Here is a 14,493-nt window from a genome sequence, read left to right as displayed (position 1 = left end):
AGGAAATGAGGGCCGATGCTTTACATGAATCACAAATTTCCTATTTGAAAAGATGGGGATTTTGAAATTGCTTACAGCTGTAGCCAATGAAACTGCCATAAGATTCTGACTCCTTGGTACAACTGAAAGTGTATATTCAGGAAACATTCTCAAAATATCTAAAACAACATTTCTATATTGTCTCATTTGTGGATGGTGAGCTTGATATTCACCTTTAACTTGCTTGATCACAAGTTCTGAATCACCATACACAAAAAAATTTTGTGCACCCAAGTTTTTCAAGATCTTTAAGCCCGTGATCAGCGCTTCGTACTCCGCCTCATTGTTAGTGTAATCAAAAGCTAACTTGTATGAGCATAATCTAACATTCTGAGGGACCTCACCTTGCTGATGATGTGGATGTTGGATCCAAATGCCAATGCGTGCCCCATCTTTCCCAAGAGCACTATCAAAGTCCATGGTCCAAAGACCATGCTCTTCCAAGGGCTATAAACCTGGTTTTTGCTTTGGCTGAAATTTCTGAACTTTCTCTTCATGCTTTTCTAAATTTTCCATTACCTTTCCTAATGGCTGTTCTGAGCTTTTCTCTGCGTTGTCTGATGGCTGTTATAATGAACTTGGCAAATTTTCTTTTCCTTAACTAAACTTTTCTTATACAATCATAAATCTCTGGTACATCTTTTATTTCTACAAGCTGACTCTCTACATCATTCAATCCACTATCATTATATAAAATAAATGATTCTAAATCTGTATGTACAACATTTATAGGATGATTATTCGGCTTTTCCTTGCTAGTTATCATGAATTTCATTCTGGTTTTTCGGTAGAATTTCCTCAATTGCCCGAAACCGGGATGGTGGCATAGGAGAAGTCTAACTGCAGTGTGCCTCTTAGTTTCGCTCCCTAGGACGTTGACAATAACATACCAAACCGTGGTGGTATATCAACTACCACCACATCCATTAAGACATTCTTTGTCGGGATTTGGTCCAGGGATACTATCAAATACTTGATTAGACCAAGAAAACAGACCTTACCAGAATCAAAAGAATACAAGTCATGGTATTCACGAGTTATATCTAGACCCAACCTTTCCATGATGGCTTTGGGCATGAAATTATGGGAGGCTCTGGAGTCAAGCATGGAGATATGAAGAATGCACTGGTGGATTCATAGACTTAGGTAAAATGGAGGAACCTCACTATCTTCTGACTGACCATCTATGGCTGGACCAAAAATTAATTCAAGCTGGTCATCTTCAACATTAACCATGTCGGACAAAGGATCAACTTTCAGCATTTTAACTATATCAGACTTGTAATGGCTATTTTTGACTAGTTCAGTAAGAGGGATTGACACTTTCAACTTTGAAATTTCAGTTTCTAGATTGAATGAGCCATATTTATCTACCTCTCTTTGGATGATGTCTCTTTTCTCGGGCTGATATTTTGATTTATGATCCTTCTTCTGACTGTCATGTTCCTTGTTTGGATTGCTTGTAGATGGCTGATTTACTTTGTTTTGGTTAGCTGCTACCATCTCTTTACCTTTACTTTGATTACATTGAGGATTTGTCTTCTGTTGGGTATCCTTCTGCTGCGATGTCCTTTTCTGAATGGGAGTGATCGGGACATCCCTGTTTCTCAAGGAATATTGCTTCTGTTGAGAGCTGAGTGCATTCAAGTATCCTCTTTAATAATCATTTGATTGGGTTTCCAATGCATAGTCATTCGCTAGTATGTAGTCTTCATCTTTGGGTTCTTCTGTATTCTTGATATACTCCTCATTTTCAGTCAAGAAAATGGGATGGTAATCTTCCCTGAAGAAGTGGTTTTCCTTGACAATCGCTGTTTCATCATCTAATTCTCCTTGAGCATAATTTTGCTGCAAGGGTGTCCGAATTTGCTGCTGAGATGTTGATGCCTCAGGAGCTCTCTGCTCTCTTTGTTTTATCTTGTACTGAGGCTGCTGTTGGTTTCTGAAATTCGGATTTCTGACTTGTGGCTCCAGCTGTCTATCTGAATTTATCATTCGGTCGACCATCCTCTCCATGGTTTTGATCAGTGTATCTAGTTTAAGATTGGTGGAAGAAGAAGGTTCTTCTTTAATTGTTACTTTCTTCTCTAGTTTCTCATGTTTTAACTGAGACTTTTTAATCATCAAATTTGCTTCCATGCTCACTGCATTATTCTGCATTTCTTCCAGAGTTGTAGGATCTCTTTCCCTTAGTTGATAAGCCATCTCCGGATCAAAGGCATCTGGATAATGTTGAAGTGCCAAATCAGGTGGAGGTTTCATGTTATCTGGAATGGAATTGTAGATCTGATTGAACCTTATAGTAAAATCCTGAACCGTCTCGTTTGAATTCCTTTTCAATGTATTGTATTCCGCCAAGATCTGCAATGGATTTTTCTTTTCCCGCCACCTGGCTAAGAACAACTCATTTAGCCTTTGAGGAGTATCAATGGAGCGAGCTGCCAAACCACGGAACCATTTTTTCACATCTCCAGAAAAACTTTGAGCCATTAGTCTCATTTTGGCATCATCTTCATCAACCTCCTCTAAATCAATGAAATCAACAATTTTGTCAATATGTTGTTGTGCTGTGATTCCCTAATTGCCATCAAAAAGAGGAAGTCTCTGACCATAGGATTGAGGTAAAGCTGCCAATTGAGCAGGTAATACTAAGGGAGCAAATCTCGCCATGACCACTGGGAGAGGGTGTATGGGAACTACAATGGGTTGTGTGGGTTGGGATGAAGATGGAGGCACAAATACGGATGTTTTCGGAGGTGCAGTAGAGGGTATGGTAGAAGATAAACTTTCAAGCTGATACTGGATATAGGCTTTTTCTGCAGTAATTTGTAATTGATCAGTTGGGCTTTGAAGTTTATCAAAATTAGACCAAAGCTCGTGCTCAAGTTTTGAAAACTGGGATTTCGCAGAAGGTTGAGTAAACAAAGATTTTGAGGTGGGTAAGTACGAGTCAAACTTTATGGGATCAAACACTATCTCTGTAAGACAAGACTCAGACTTCGAACGAAATAAGGATAGCTCGAATTTAATATCAAAAGGAATATCCTCAACACTCAGTATCTGATTTGGCAGGGAAGTAGTCCTTTCCAATTTTTTTGCTTTCAGTCTTGGGGAAAGGGATTTTAGGTTTTCTTAACAATCTTTCAGGATCATCAACAGGAGGAGGGTTTGGGTCAGGGTTTGACCTGGTATATCTTTTCGGAGCCAAAATCTTAACAGGGTCAAAGACTATGTGAGGTAAAAGACTTCAGACTTGAGCGGAACAAAGAGAGCTTCAAACTTCACAACAAAGGAATGTCTTCAAGAGAAAATTTTAAACAGGTAATGATCAAGAGCTTACCAATGGAATGAGGTTTGATTGAACTTGTGATTTGTAAACTTCTTCGCTTTTCAAACAAGCTCTGAAAATCTTTGACTGAATCAGCTAGATCAGGATCTGGATTTTGATCTTGTTTGTCTCCTCGAAGCCAACTCTACAATCTTGACACTGCAATTACGGAATCAACCTTTGTGAAACTTAGTCCTATCATCTAGAGGACCAAATTCCAATGAAATCTTGTCGTACACCCAGGGAAAATGAATCTTTCGTTCCTCGACAATGGCGCTAGTATGTTATCACTCCTCCGGATCTCCAAGGCTGAGGAAGAGTCCAGCTGAGGTAACCACAGACCAATCTTTTGACTTGGTAGCTAGCCCTACCAAGCCAGAGAGGGCTCTCTCCAAAGAATCACAACCAAGAGGGTTGGATGGATTAGGGTTTTAGGCTAGGTATAAAGTGCAAAGGTTGTTTTGATTTGATTTGATTGGGTTATTGCTAGATGAGGGTATTAGGTCAAAGAGGCTAGGTCAGGGCAAATCAGATATGATTGCAGACATTCAAAGGGGCAAGGTAGGCAGGAGGCTTAGCACTTAAAAGGTGATTTGGTGAGATGGTTTAAGACTGATGAGGAGTTAGGAAGAGCATAGGAGATGTATTCTTCCTAAACTGAAGAAAAATGGACAAATTATGATAACTTTCCCAAAACAGAGCATGAACAAACATGTATTTTGCCTATCAACTTGAAAATTACCATATAACAGACATGAAATGGTTTATGAACTTACAAAACATTCATACAAATGATAACAAAGAAGAAACAATGCTAAACATCCATACCACATGTATCCCAAAGAAATAGCTGCAACTCATCTATTAAAACTGGCCAAATTCTAATACAATAATGTCTCTGATCACTAGTACAACATCCAACTGAGTCCAACCTCTGAAAAGAGTGAAGAAAGGGAAGATATAGACATCAAAACAACCTTATCTCATCCTCAGGGGTCGAATCCCTGAGTTGAGGAAGAGATCCACAAAAATCTGAACTGATACCTAGAGTGTAGGGAGCTCTGAGTGACTCCTCCCTAATTACATTGAAACTGATTCATTTGACTTGATGAAGTCTATTTACCTAATGTATTTACCCTAGGTAATAGTAAAAGGACCATAACTACATATACAACATCAATTACATCAGTAAAAGGTTGATTTCCAAGGATGAAAATCAAATCTGGAGAAAAACAGTGAAAAATTAGGCAAATGGTCAAGTGCACCATCTTTCTGTCAAGTGCGCCCTCACAGTGTCAAGTGCACCCTCCATCTTGTAGGCTGCTTTTGACTACCTTCCCAGTGTCCAAATTGAGCCCAAGATAGCTCATTGGAAAGCTTGTCCTATCTAGTTTCCAAATCTGCCTTCAGTTTCCAAAATGGACTTGATTTGACCATCCAAAAGTTGATTCTCCCAACACTGGTCTATGCGCAGCGCCTAGGCCAAAATTGATTCAGAAACATGATTTTTTTGCTTGTTTTTTGCCATTTTCACCTGCTAGTTTTGCAAACTAAGGCTAGAAACATGGTTTTCTTAGATGTATTTGTCATTTTGCATCCAGTGGTGGTCTCCATTTGCTCAAAAAGTGCCCCAAAAAAGTGCGTAGCGCCTAGGGCGTTGCACGTTTGACCATGCTGTTGATATAAAATTGTCCAAAAACACAAAAAAGACAAAATTTGCAAAAATGAGCCAAAATGCTTCAAAATTGGTGAAGTGGCTGATGTTGGTGTGGCTAGGCTTGGAGTGAAGCCTCTGTAAGTATATCAAGTTTCTTCTTCTCTTCTTGGTGAGTTAGGGCTTCAATTTTTGCCTTTGCTGCCTTGAGCTTTGCCCTTGCATTTCTTTCTCTATTGGCATAATGTTTTGCCATCTTTCTCTAAATGTCATTTTGTTGATTGGCCTTGTCTAGGAGCTTTTCTAAATGTTGGTTTACCTTGTCAAGCCAATGCTCCCGGTTCTCATTAATCAAGATGGAAAACTGCTCATTCCATGTGAGCTGATTTGCAAGCTCAGCCTCCTTTTGTTTCTCTAGTTCTAGAGCTCTTTTCAGCCCTCTAGTCCTAGGTTTGCTTTTTGGTTCTTGCTCTTCTTCAGGTTCACCATACCTGTCATAGGCCTCATCAAGCAATGCCTTGGCTTTCATTTCTTCCCTTTTTGCCTTGATGAGTTGAATCTCCATGACATCATGTTTGGCTTGAAGATGCTGATTTTTTTGTTCATAATATGAAATAATATATTTTGACCTCTCTAAGTTGGTATGGAGCTCCCTGATGAGTGCATCTTTTTCCTTGATGACAATTCTAGTGTCCTCATTGTCATCATGCTCACCTAGGTCAACCAAGTCAAAATCCTGCTCTGTCTCATGGAGGTCTTCCTCCTCATGTTGAATCTCTGTCTCTGTCATATTCTCTTTGCCTTTGTGTACCTGTTTTGTTGGTGAAGAAGGCAAGGCCCCTCCCACAATCTGTGGGGCAAACACCTGCCTATGGCCTCTCTGATAAGTGTGTGCCAATGTGCCCAAATCTGCCCTTTTAGGCTTGATGACCTCAACTTGCTCAATCTACTCCGGCTCACTGATGTCATCTTTGCTAGGTGACTCAATATGCTCATGAAATGGTGATGGTGAAAGAGACTGATCTGATGATGATGCATGATCTATGGGCTGAGATGGAGGAATGGATGTGGAAGGATGAGATGATGAAGGCACATTTTGAACATTCTGAATAGATGGATCAGTGAATATGGGATTGGCTATGAAGGTACTCCATGCAATGTTCAGTTCATTGAGATGATAGAGGACTATGATTTTGATGAGGGAATGATGGAAAAGACTTTTCATCTGATGTTCATACTCTCTTTTCTGGACAATATATGCCATCTTATCAATGCTCCGAAAAAGGTAGTAGGGTATGTTGAGCATCTTTACCCTAGTGAAATGCATTAAGAGCCGGATGTGATTAGGAATAAAGTCCAGAAAATCTACCTTTGCATGAAAAGTATTTCATGATAAATTTCATCATTGGGGCATATCTATCCTGGAGGTGAGAAAAAGGAAAATAGCTCTTTCTCTCATTTCTGTACCTTGGTTTTATGAAAGGATCATAGTAATGTTTCTCCAACTCACCTTGCTTGAACCATTTCTCCCCAACATCTGGGATCCTGGTGGCAGCTGATATAACGACAGTGGATATAGTAAAAGTGATACCAGCTAGAGTAACTTGGTTGTCATGGAGTTTAGATATGAAGAGTCTAGTCAACATAGCATGGTGTTGGACTTTTTGAATTTGCTCACAGAATTCATAACAACCAAGATATTTGAAAGATGTCACAGCCATAGGAGATGCCAAGAGTTCCCTGATATTTGTTGGCTCAAATCTGAGTACTCTGCCCCCTTTGTGTGGTCTCTTCACCTCTGTTTCTTGTTCCTCACTGTATGTTCTCTTTTCTTCTTCTGCCATGGTGTTTTAATGTCAAAACCCTAGGGAGTTATAATGTTGGTGGAATGTGGTTTTTAGGAGTAAGGAGTGGGAAAGGGAAATTGAAGGAGATGGGTTTAGGGAAAGGGAATTGTGAAAGTGTAGGGGAATGAAATTTTGGAATTGAGAGTGCAATGATGGTTTTGAGGGAGATACTAGGGTTTTGGTATGAGAAAAACACCAAATGTTTAATAAACTTTCAAAACACCATAAAAAATGACTGTAGGAGGAAGGAGGATGCTATCTTTATCTGTTACTCGCTGGAGGTTGAATACAAGGTTGGTGGAGCTTTGGAGGCGATTTTGGCTTTCCTGGACAAGTGAGCAGCGCCAGCGCTAGAAGGAAGTGCGCCCTTTCTTTGGCAATTGCGTAGCGCCTGAAGGAAGTGCGCAGAGCCGAAAGGAAGTGCGTAGCGCCTGAAAGAAGTGCGCAGCACCTGCTCTGTTTTTGCAATTTCGCCCAGGATCTTTGAGAAATGGTCTCTTGGGGTTTGCTCAATTGATGGTAGGAGGCAAATGAAGTTGAGTTTGATGCTATGAAGGCTCTTATACTTGAGTGAATTTGATTTTTTGACTTTAAAACCCACTTTTTAATGTTTCAATTCACCATTGAAAACTTTGCTAATTACCTTTTACACTTTGATTTTATTCTTTGTAGAGTGATGATGCTGGAGTTTGGCACTCTTTACATTTGACTTTGCTTTGATGACACTGACATATAGAGTTTGAGTTGGCAGCTTAGGAACAATACTTATTACATATAGTGAACATAAAATTACATAAAAAATAAAAATAAATTACATCTCTGTTTTTGGAATAAAATTACAATCTGAAATAAAACTCATACTTGAAATGAAAATTAGAACTGGGCAACCATGGTTACATGTTTGCAAATCCTCTTTAAATGAAAAAGGGATATTATTTTGCTTACTCTCATACTTTTTTGCTAGCCTTATGCAGTGAAATGGAGTATTATTGAACCTTGGAAAATGAAACCTAGTGACCTAATGGGACCTTGAATGACCAGACTCCATGTTGACTTGACTGACATAAAGACATGATGAAATGAGCTTTTATGATTGATATATGCTCAGTAAGACATGAAGGTGGGCTAACAAGTATTGATTTTTGAGGGAGAATAGGTTTTTTTTGTTTGTTTGACCTGGGCTACCATCAGTGAGTAAATTTTTGAATGAGGACCTAGGTGGAATGACAAAATTTTCATAATGGGACCCTAATATGATATAAAAAGAGGAGTTTTGATCACTGCTGGCAGTATGCAAACACTGACTCTAACAAGGTGAAAGCGTGAAAGGCAATATTGGTTTAGACTCATTGTGCATTTGTAATATAGTTGTAGGTAGAATTGCAACTTCCTTCTTGTATATTTGTAACATTCTTCATAATAAAGTCAAGGCATTTGTCTTGGATGCCACCTATACATGTGCGTTGTAGTGTCTTTACTTGGATGATTGTTACGTTCCTTGCAATGTGTTGTGTTGATAAGTATTGAAAAATTGGCTAAGTATTGTTGGGATGTTTTAAAGGCCATGGTTGGACTGGTGTCTATTATTGAATGAATTTGGTTGCATTTGGTAGATTGGAGTTTAAGGTGAAGTTAAGGGTAAACCTTGAGTGAAGAGATGTAGTCTGGTTGTAGTAGGTGAAAGTTGGCCAAGCCACTGCGGTGGAGACAAGGTAGTGCCACATGACCTCAAGTGCTGAAACAGACTTGGGAAATTCAAGTTTACAAAGAAAAATTGGGTACATTGTAGAACCATGAAAGATGTTTCCTTGATGATTGCTAGGATCCATTTGTTAGATAATCATCTTGCATGCATTGTGTGGTGATTCTACCATGTGTATGCTCCTAATAATCTTACTAGTAAAACACAAATTATGGGATTGGATGTCTTTTATCCTTGCCAACGTCTAAATGGGTCATTGTAGCAACTTTAACATGGTAGAGTGGGATAATGATCTCATTGATGTGTATATTGGTGGTCTTTCACCTTTGAAAAGGTGGGCTTGGTCATAGTGTAAGTTCATTCTTTGGATATCCAATAGTAATCTGAAGCAAAATCTTTGGTGATTCATCGATGGTACACTTGGTCCAATCAATAGATTAGTATGACTTGAGCTTTAGGACATTTAGAAACATTTTATGCTAATTTCCACAAGGCTAGTGAGACTCCTCACTTGACATGTTGTTTCACTTAATTTTATTCTCATAGAAAGGTTGTTAATTTTGTTTCCACCCTAACTTATAAACTTAATATTTCAGTCTTAGCATGTTCTTCACTCATATTTGATTCTTAGACATGTTCTTCACTCGTGATGGGCTGAGTGCCTTGATTTTTTCTCTTTTTTCTTGAAACAATCATTGTTTGCATGCTATATTGAAAAGCAAACATCCTTATCCCTATGAAACATTACCAGTATTTATAAATTGATAATCATACCCAAAGCATTTAGCACCATTTTTGTTTTCCTAACTGTAACACCCATTTACTAAACATTACGAATTTTCCATATATAAAATGATAATCATATATAAAACGCTTTGTAATCTTTTTATTTCCTTGACTGTAACATCCATTTGTTTTAGCAACTCTTGAAGTAGTTATATTTGTTTCCATGTTAATTTTATCATTGACAATTTATGATTATTTTGTTACTAAGAGGCTATCCAAATGCGCAGGGGCATGGGAGTCAACAAGAAAAGTATTCAATTAGTTCCCGGAGGAAAAGGAACACTCATAGTGCTCCTTGCCATTGCCATGGTTCTTGGAGTTAGGTTGCCAAGTTAGTTGGATAATTAATGCATCTTGATCACAACAAAGGTGCACCTTGACACGTCGCTAAAACAAAAATGTTGAACTTCCACAGCTTGGTATCATAACCAAAAATATCGCGGAATTCACAGGTAATTTGCAAATTATTCCAAATGATTCTTTTAAAAAAATTTGGAAATGCATCATAATTTCATGTTCTAGAAGGTTGGTTTTCATTAACTTTTGGATGTAACTTTACAAACATATATTCAATTTTTGAGGTTGGTTTTTAAAAGGATTCCTGGGTGTGGTTTTGTAAAGCATTGCGATTTCAATATTTGGCCTAGCCTATTAAATAGTTTAAGTGTATTTGTGTACGACTTACGTTTGAAAACATTATGGTTGTAATAAAATTAATTGATAGGGAATTTTACAAATTTTTGCTTTTGATTTGAAAACATTAATGGTTGTAATAAAATTAATTGATAGGGAATTTTACATATTTTTGCTTTTGATTATGTTTCAAATATGTTCGAAAAATTGATGGTTGTGATAAAATCAATTGATAGGAAATTTTACATATTCTTGCTTTTGATTAGGCCTATCTTTTTCCTTCCTTTAATGCAATTTTGTAAATGCTTAATTTTCAGGTCTAATTGAGCTCTTGAACCCTGTATTCATGCGTAAACATATCAAGTTGCTTCTGTTGCACGAGCTGTGGGACAGATGAATTTTGCGTCTGTGCCACACAAGTTTGGGAATGGTTGATAAGTTTGTAACATTGTTTGGCATAGAAAACAGAAATTATAGTCTTTGGTATGACCTAACACATATTCAAGGATAATTATGTTCTGCCATGGTAGACGAGGATAATTATGTTCTGCCATGGTAGACGAGGTAAAAAAAATGACATATTTACCTATTAGAAATGTTAAAAGTTCATATTTCATGCCCAGCACTTGCCAAAAACTATCAACACTATTCCTAAACTAGGAAACCACATTTGAAATCATACTAATTGAAGAAAGTCGTCATGAAGTAATATCTATTAGCAGTGAGCACATATATGATGAAATGTGTAAGGTACAAGAGCTGATATACTATTGTAGAATCAATCTAAAAGAGCATAGGTATATGTATGATGGAATCAAGTGGAGAAGCTATTCTGAATTTAAGAAGATGAGTAGGGACTCTATCAAAACATCACATGCCAAAGAGTGAGTCTCTAATGCAAAAGAGCGAGTTTCTGAAGATAGTTACCCTGAAAGAGTAGTACAACTATGCCTTGAGATGACAGTCATTAGCCAGAATATCTTGCTGTAAATACTAAATATCGTCACCACATGAAAAGATAAGTAATGTCGACTTGTATGACGTATTGGACTTAAGGTTTTCTAGTTATACGCAGTTGTATTGATTTATCGTTCTCCACTATTATTCATTTATTTGTAGTAACATACATGTGAAATATTGCTTAGTCATTTACTTCGACCCGTTGGACTCAACAAGGTAAAGGAAATAGCATGATGCCTTCATTGTTCTGGTAGGGGCCCATAGGAGGATCATCGTGCAAACTGTTGAAGTACCATATTGAATTGCCCCTTGATCTAGTAAAGGAGATGATGTTGCTACTTAGATGGAGAACAATTGAGAATCGATCAATTTTGTTTGAACGAACTGGTTTTGACATCTAAGGGTGTTTTTATAACCAATGTTCCACCAAGGTTCCGGGATGAGGGGGTGAGGATATGCGGGAGCGGCCTATGCAAAAGCTCCCCACCAATTTTTAAGAAACGTGGGGGGACGTGGGGGGACGTGAGGGTCTTAAAAACTTATAAATATAAAATATAATTTATAAATTGAGTCCACTATGACAATTGGGTTTGAATTGAAAAGTTGCAGAGCGTGATCATTGATATGAATATCATTATCTAATATCATATAAATTTAAAATTCTAATTTATAATCATACATCATACATTATGATTAAAGTTTAAACCATATTGATGTTCCACTTCCTACTATGAACATTGAAAACTGAATAGTGAATATTGACATAAAATTATAAAAGTCAAGTCTGATACATCGTACATCAAGAGTCAAAATTTTATAGAATTATAAAAGACTAAAGTCAAGTCTGATACATCAAGAGTCAAAATTTTATAGAGTCAGAATAACATAAGAACATCAACATATCAAAAGATAAACGATCATAATTTTGCACAAGCCTCAAGGTAATGCCCCGCTAGTCTCTGCTTCTAGCTGCTGCATGAATAAATCAAGATCAACCATATCACCATCTGAATCTGAATCACTAGCATTCTCAAACATGTTAAGTGGCACGCCAACCAACCCCATTTGTCTCTCATCAAGTCTCTCTTCCATATCTACCTGTGCATCATCCTTTGGATCAACATCCCATTGTGTTGTTGGCCCCTTCAAATACTCAAGTGTCTTCCTATGCTCAAGACGTAGGGCACTGTGCACATCAATTAACTTCTCCGCTCTTTTAGAGGTAAGCTTGTTCCTCTTGATAGAGTGGATGAAGCTATATGTGAACCAATTCCTCTCTGCTACAGAGGAACTAGGAACGTCTTGCGAATGGAGTGAGGGGCCAGGGTGAATAATGAATTAAATTTATAAAAAAAGAATTGAAACCCTAAAGTATTAAAACTAATGTTAAATTTTAATTATAAACAAAAGTTTATTTAAAAAAATCGGGCCTCTCAACCCCCCACGTACCTCCTCGACCCCGCACGACCCCTCACGACCCCCTTTTCGGAAACGACCCCTCAGCACAAGGAAATGACCCCCTGGCATGTTCCCTTGCGTACCCTGTTTTTTTGGGAGCATTGAGAAACGACCCCTTCTCGTCCCCAAGTCCCTGGAGTGCGGGGGAGCTAGGAAACTAGAGCCCTGGGGGGGGGGGGGGGGGGGGGGAGTCCTCATGGAACACTGTTTATAACTGGGTGGTGAATCTAACAAGGGCCAATAGGAACCAAATCGTTTTTAGGCAAAAACCCTGCAAAATTTTAAAAAAATTACATTTCCAAATAATTGATCTCTCTCATCACTTGATAGATCATGGTTTATATATATATATATAGTATGTGTGTGTGTGTGTGTGAGTTATTGCATTTTTGAATGCATAAATGGATTGAACACCTTGAAAATCCCTTTGTATGCTAGTTTTTGTAGCATCGAATGGTGTTCTAGTCTCGACAGTTGTCAGGGAGGCTCAGAAACACTAGGACTCTATAACCCAGAAAATGTTTCAGGAAAATCCACCTAGAGATGCCTTAATTAAGTTAATTAATCAATAATTAAATTTTTCCTAAGTCTAACTTAGGGAAAATGATTAATTAATAAGAAATTAGAATTAATTGAGGAAGGTGAGATTTCTCTAGAAATTTACACGGATTGACTTGGAAATAATATGGACTTGGAAATAATATTAGCCATGGTTTAAGTTTTAATCTTGGCTGTTGGAATCCTAACGTGAGATTATAAGAAGTCGATGGGTAGATGGAGACACATACTTGAGATCGATTTCCTTAGGCAGTTAGATTTTTTTCCAGAGAGCAGTGACAATGGTTGGAAGAGTTCGAGTTAGAGAAGGGAAGCAGAGACAGAGAGGGGCAGAGACAGTGAGTCTAGAGGACTTTTTGCAGTTCTGGAGAGTCAGAAAGAGGAGGACGAAAATTTTCTCCAGGAGTTTGCGTAGAGGCAGTGCAGAGCCTCAAGTGGGCAATTCGATTTTGTTGAAGAAAGCTTGTTTCTAGTTCTAGAGGCCGAGAAGTGTTTACAGACTATAGGAGAGAGAGTTTCTTAGTCAGCGGTAAGCAGGACGACTAGATTCATAGCTGATTCAGGTGGAGTGTGTGAGGGATTGTACTAGGGTAACGTAGGACCTTCATAGAGCTAGTTGGACGACTAGCTTTTCAGAGGCAATCAAGTGTCATAATTGCTCGGAGAGGGTAATTTCCCTCAGAGAATTTTCTTCCAGTGTTTCTCTTGGATAGATTCGTCAGTTTGGCGATATTTATTGTACTCATAATTTCTCAATGCTCCTTAATAATAAAAACCCTCAACTGCTGCATTGGTTTTCCCAAGTTGGGTTTTTTCGGGAAATTTTGTCCAAAGATAACTGTGTTAAATTTGTGTGTGTGCCAGTATTTTCTCAGTTTCCAGTTTATCTTCTGCAATAATTTTTATTTGTGAAGATTGCAGTGTGATTAATTCGTTGTTGTCGTAACAATAAATTGCTAAATTAATTAACAATTAGAAGAATTAATTCTAGTTGTTGTAAAAAAATTTCAGTTGTGAAATTTTCACATGGTATCAAAGTGATTTTGATAAGACAGGAAAGATTAGAAGCGGAAGTAGAAAAATTCGCTGTTCAACATGATGTTTTTTTGGGGGTTGTGTAGTGCCTAGCCAGGTAGTGCGAATTGTTGGGTAGTTTGATTTTTCAGTGTAGGTTGGCAGAAAAATTTGGCTTGCTAGATTGAGTGATTCAAAGAGGCAGAGGGAGCAACAATCCAACATTTTCGCTAAGCAGATTCGTTGTTTGGGCGTAGAAGGGTTTTGCAGTAGCAAAATCAATGACAAGTGGAAGAGGAAGTGCACACAAAGGGAAATTTCTCTTAGAGAGTTTCTAGCCTAGAAATCCAAATTTCTAGTTGAAGTCAACAGTAGATGCAAGCAGATTGTTTCACTATAGAAGGAAGTGTGAATAGCATATTCAACGACCGAGTAGGTGAAAGAGGGAGTTTTTCGGTTCAGTTTCAGAGTTGGTCACAACTGAGCTTAGAGATCATGATAGTTTGGAGGGAGC

The 14,493-nt window shown here is 38.0% G+C and overlaps 1 pseudogene across 1 annotated transcript in view; it reads left to right on the top strand.

The window, feature by feature from the left end:
* The window catches only part of LOC149165488 (uncharacterized), a 46,517-nt pseudogene extending 35,992 nt beyond the window's left edge, over positions 1-10,525 (top strand). The window contains exons 2-3 of the transcript XR_016260755.1: positions 9,584-9,808; positions 10,307-10,525. The product of XR_016260755.1 is annotated as an uncharacterized LOC149165488 (transcript). The remainder of the gene's footprint in view (positions 1-9,583; positions 9,809-10,306) is intronic.
* Positions 10,526-14,493: the final 3,968 nt, after the last annotated feature.

The sequence above is a fragment of the Pinus tabuliformis genome, chromosome 5_1 (assembly GCF_031772625.1).
Source record: "Pinus tabuliformis cultivar Carrire ecotype Pingquan chromosome 5_1, CPIR1, whole genome shotgun sequence".
Taxonomy (NCBI): Eukaryota; Viridiplantae; Streptophyta; class Pinopsida; order Pinales; family Pinaceae; genus Pinus; species Pinus tabuliformis.
The sequence above is the reverse complement of the archived record's forward strand: the minus strand, read 5'-3'. Positions and strand labels throughout refer to the sequence as shown.